Source organism: Chinchilla lanigera, unplaced genomic scaffold, assembly GCF_000276665.1.
Source record: "Chinchilla lanigera isolate Chin_1 unplaced genomic scaffold, ChiLan1.0 scaffold00059, whole genome shotgun sequence".
NCBI classification, from domain to species: Eukaryota; Metazoa; Chordata; class Mammalia; order Rodentia; family Chinchillidae; genus Chinchilla; species Chinchilla lanigera.
Genome location: NW_004955460.1, coordinates 14,894,115 through 14,899,205, shown reverse-complemented (window position 1 = coordinate 14,899,205; position 5,091 = coordinate 14,894,115).

The window sequence follows — 5,091 nt, the reverse complement described above, 5'->3', positions numbered from 1 at the left end:
AAACAAAATCAGAGGGCCCCACTACCCAAATCTGCATAGATAGGTCAAGTGCATTCAAAAATCTTTTTTTTTTTGGTCTTTTTGAGACAGGGTCTTGCTATGCAGTTCAGGCTGGCCTTGAGCTCACTTTGTAGCCCAGGGTGGTCTTGAACTCACAACGATCCTCCTGCCCCAGCCTCCCGAGTGCTGGGCTTACAGGCGTGCGCCACCACGCCCAGCCCAGAAATCTCATCTGTGGAAATTCTGTTGTGGACTTCTCTGAAATGGATTTTTATTTATTTTTGCAGTACCGGGGATTGAACCTAAGGCCTTCACATGGAGCTACATTTGTAGCTGTTTCCTTTATTTTTCATTTTGCGACCGGGTCTCTCTAGGTTGCTAAATTCCCCCGGCTGGTTTGAATTTATGATTTTCCCATCTCAGCCTCCCAGAATGCCAGAATTACAGCCATGCACCACCATGTTGAGCTCAGTTCTCTTATTTTCTTATCCCATTTTCCACCATTGTCTTTTACTTTCTGAGGTATTTCCACTTTGCCTTATCTCTCCTTCCAGGCTTTTCATTTCTGCAGCCATTTAAATTGAGGAATTTTGTTTATACAGATTTTCCTTTTAAAGCTTCCTCTTTTATTAATTCAAGACTCTATCTCCAAAGCCATCAACTCTAGCTTTTTCATGCACTGATAATTCTTTGAGGGGAGTTGTGCGTTTGCTTTCAGTTTGACATGCTCATGACAAAGAGTTCCATCGAGTGCCCAGTGTCCTTACATCTCTATTCCTATTAGAAAGGTCCTCAGGCTGAGTGGAACTGTGGGACGAGCTTGCCAGTGACGGCCTTCTGTTGGATGAGCATGCAGAAATCTGGCCATTTCAACAGGTGACCTCAGCTATCAGATCTGCATATCTCAGGCGGAGGAATGTAGCTTAGTTCTAGAATGCATGCTTAGCATGCGTAAGGCTCTCGGTTCAACCCTGAGCATGCACAAAAAGATCTACAGATCTTTTTTTATGGTACGGTTAGTTTCCTGAAGTTATCCTTTGATCTGGGAGATTTATCCTAACTTTCTTCCATTCTCTGGGCAGAGTACAGGAACAAGAATAGGTTTTTCATGTTAAGTAAGTGAAATATGTAGTGTGATTTAAAGAGTATAGTAAAAGTATAAAATATTTTAAAAGTATTATAGGAAAAGACATATTGCTATGAATCGTTTTCAGAATACTCTTCTTCCCTTCTAACACACTGACCTCTTCCTTTTTCTTTTCTTTTTTCTTTCTTTTTTTTTTTTTTTTTTTTTTTGTCTTTTTGAGAGGGGGTCTTGCTATGCAGTTCAGGCTGGCCTTGAGCTCACTTTGTAGTCCAGGCTGGTCTCAAACTCATAACGATCCTCCTGCCTCAGCCTCCTGACTGCTAGGATTACAGACGTGCGCCACCACGCCCAGCTACCCCATCATTCTTGTCACTGTCTGAAGCAGTTCTGGAAATTCTCTTTCATGAGTATCTTTAGTAGTGCTGTCATGGCTGCCTCAGTGTCCTGAATCAATTCAAAATGTTTACTTTTTGTGGTCTTTTTGACTTTGGGGAAGAGCCAGAAGTTTCGTGGTGCCAGATCTAGTGAATAAGGTAGATGAGGACATGTGTAATGTTTTTCTTCGACAGAAATTACAGTAAACCTAAACTGTGAGCTGTTTCAGAAATGGCAGCAATGATATAATGAGTATGTTCAAAAATAGAGTATTTTGAGGGGGATTAATAGCAATGTGTCTTTTACTGTAATAATTTTTAAAAATGTAAACATTCACCATATTTCTGACCGCATCTCATATTCATTTATTCTTTGCATTCGGTATCACCCTTTGTGCTTGGTGTCCACCAAGTTACAGTACCCTCCTAGGAGGCCTCCAAGCCTTTAGGCTATGGCTAAAAATACAATAAAATTAAGTTTTCACATTACACTAATGGTAAATATTACATTAACTGATATCAAGTGGTAGATATGCTTTTAAGTTCTGTAAAGTAGTTGAGGGCCAGGATTCACCCCTCAGGTCTGCCAGAGCTCCTGCTGTGTGTGTGTGTGTGTGTGTGTGTGCACGCACACGCGCGTGTGCACGCACGCACACAGAAACCCCATTGTGCTCAGCAGGAGTATCTTTAGTAGTGCTGTCATGGCTAAATTTTGCCAACATCCAGGAATATGGCAAAAACTCAAAAATTTTACAATTCAGTCAGTTCTCTGGGACAGGACACAACTAGTAATGTTTTTTTTTTTGTTGTTTTTTTTTTGGTTTTTCTCCGGTACAGCTAGTAATGTTTTAAACAAGCTTTCCAGGAGTATTTGAGGTCAAATATTTGGGACAAAACTTTTAAATCAGATGAAGTTCCTGCCCTCAAGTGGTTTATAACACACACAAACACTGAAAAACCAAACTACTACAACTCCAGTTATTTAAACCCAAAAGATGCGTTCTGTCAAGACAGAAACATATACTATGTAAAATTTCAAATTAAAAATGTAAAAATATACTACGTAAGTCCCAGCTATGTGAGGGCTGAAGCAGGAGAATCATTTGAGCTTAGGAGTTTGGGGCCAGTCCAGACAACATAGCAAGATTCCATCTCAAAAAAACAAAAATAATAACATATATACGCTGTAGATAATGTATAATATAAATACACATTATGTGTTTATTATGAACACATGCTATTTATTTATACATTATATATAACATTAAAAATGAAAGAAATTATATCATTCCAACACAACAACATTGATGCTCACATTTCCCCTTTTAGTTTGAGCCTACGTACACATATATTTTTACACTTGACTGTAGCCAAAAGGCTGAGAAGCAATACACACATACTTTTTATCTGACTGGGATCATTTTTCTTAACATTTTAAAGCAGTACTTTCTTCCCATCCGGAGCCTGAAGTAGAGTGGCAGGCGAAGGTGAGCTGGTTGACAAAAACAGGTCTGTGAGAGAAACTTTCTCAAATAAAACCGTTGGAAACCAGGTTAAGCTGAGTCACTGAATCACTCTTGCCCTAGTAGCCTTGGCTCATCACAGGCTGGGCCTTTTTTCTGTCCCCTCTCAATCATTCTTTACTCGATTTACAAAACAAAGGAGCATTTGTAGTTTGAAGTTACTGATACCAACCTGTCTAGCAAGGTTTAAAAATGGAGCTGCTTGCCTTTTGTATGTGGTCTGGGCACACGAGATGGTGTTAGTCACTTTCTGGCCAGCCGCCCGTGTACTTGGACTTGGCCTGTTGGGATGGCTGGCAGCTCAACAAAGACAGGAAGGAAGGAGTGACTGGCGGTAGGCTGGATTACAGTGTGAGAGTGAACTGGAGCAACTCTGACCTTGCACATGCCCCCAGATTTATCATATACCTAAGAAGAAGGTGGCCACGCACAGTACGTAACTTACCTGCCATCTGTTTTTCTGAGACATGGAGTGGCTGTGTGTTAGATGGTATTAGCATGTCCTATCAGCTGTGTGGGATACTTTATGCGGAGTAGGAAAAATAAACTGGCTTGGAGCCATGAGCCTTAGATTCCAGTCCTGGCTGGTTTTCCAAATAGTTTAAACTTGGACAAGTTTTGTAATTCCTCTGTCCATTACATACTTTAGTTATTAGTTCTTTTCTGCCTGTTCCTTTGGTTTTAGTTTTTCATCTGTAAAATGAGGGGGGTCCATATGTTAAATGAGGTGAGGCAAAAAGAGTAAGGCAAGAAACTGGAGCTCACCATTAGTGTGTTTGTCTGTCTTGCATTACTGTAACAAAATTTCTGGGGTTGAGTAACTTTCTTTATAAAGAAAAAAATATTTAGCTCACAGTTCTGGAGGCTCAAGGGCCCATATCTGGTACAGGCCCAAGTGGTACAGAGCACCGCATGCCAGGAGACCAGGAGCACACGTATGTGAGTCCCAGTCATTCCTCCTCTTCTTTAAAGCCACCAGGATTTGCTGATAAGTACTCCATCCTGATGACCTTATCTAATCCTGATTATTCCCCAAAGGCTCCACCTCTAACTATTACAGTCAGATTAAGTTTCTACCTTTTCAATACTTTACAATGGGGATTAAATTTCAAAACATGAGCTCTTCACAAATGCTCAAAGGATATCCAAACCATAGCAGTAAACCAACTTTCCTACATCTTTTACTGAGTGGTAGATCAGAGTTGAGTACAGCACTCTCTTGGGGAAGGGGGAGGAAGGGAGAAGATAGAAGGGGGAGAGAGAGAGAAAGAGAGAAAGAGAGAGAGAATGGATATATAAAAACAAAATGTCAAAAAACTGTAGGTAATTTAAGCAACAGTGCTTTACTAGAAGAACTGCAGAGGGTCACAGTGATGAGAACATCTCAGCACCAAGTCTAGCTGGAGACAGGAGGAAAGGAAATTAGGACTCTTTTACTTTTATAATGGGAACCAAGACACTAGGTCTTGTTACAAGTGTACATGGCAGGGGACTGAACAGCCCCCAGTGGGTAATGTCTGCCTCAGTTACATGCTGGGGGAAAGAAGGCAGCAGGGTGGCATTTCTTGTGGTTGAATTAAACCTAGACCAACACTGGGAGAGGGAAGGGAGGGAAGGGAAGGGGGATGTAAAAAGAATTAAGATGTGTTACATATGTGTACCAGCTCCCCACAGTGAATGTAATCATTATGTATCGCAAACAGGTACTAATAAAAAAAACCTTAAACCAGCATTTAAATTTGAGTTCAGTTTTTGATTCTCCAAGTGCATCTTGGCTCTAATATGAAGATGAAGGAAATGCTGAACAAAGTCCATGATTTTAAGCAAATTGGAAAATTCATGAACTAGTCACTCTTATAACAGGTTCTGTGTGTGTGTGTGTGTGTGTGTGTGTGTGTATGTGTGTGTTACTGGGGATTGAGCCCAGGGCCTTCACATTGAGCTACATCCCCAACCCTTTTTAATTTTTGAGACACGGTTTCAATAAATTGCGAAAGTGTCCAGGCTGGGCTTGAACTTGTGACCCTCCTGCCTCAGCTTCCCAGAGTGCTAGGATGACAGCTGTGCACCACCAATGCTCAACTTACACCAATTACCAAAAGAAACT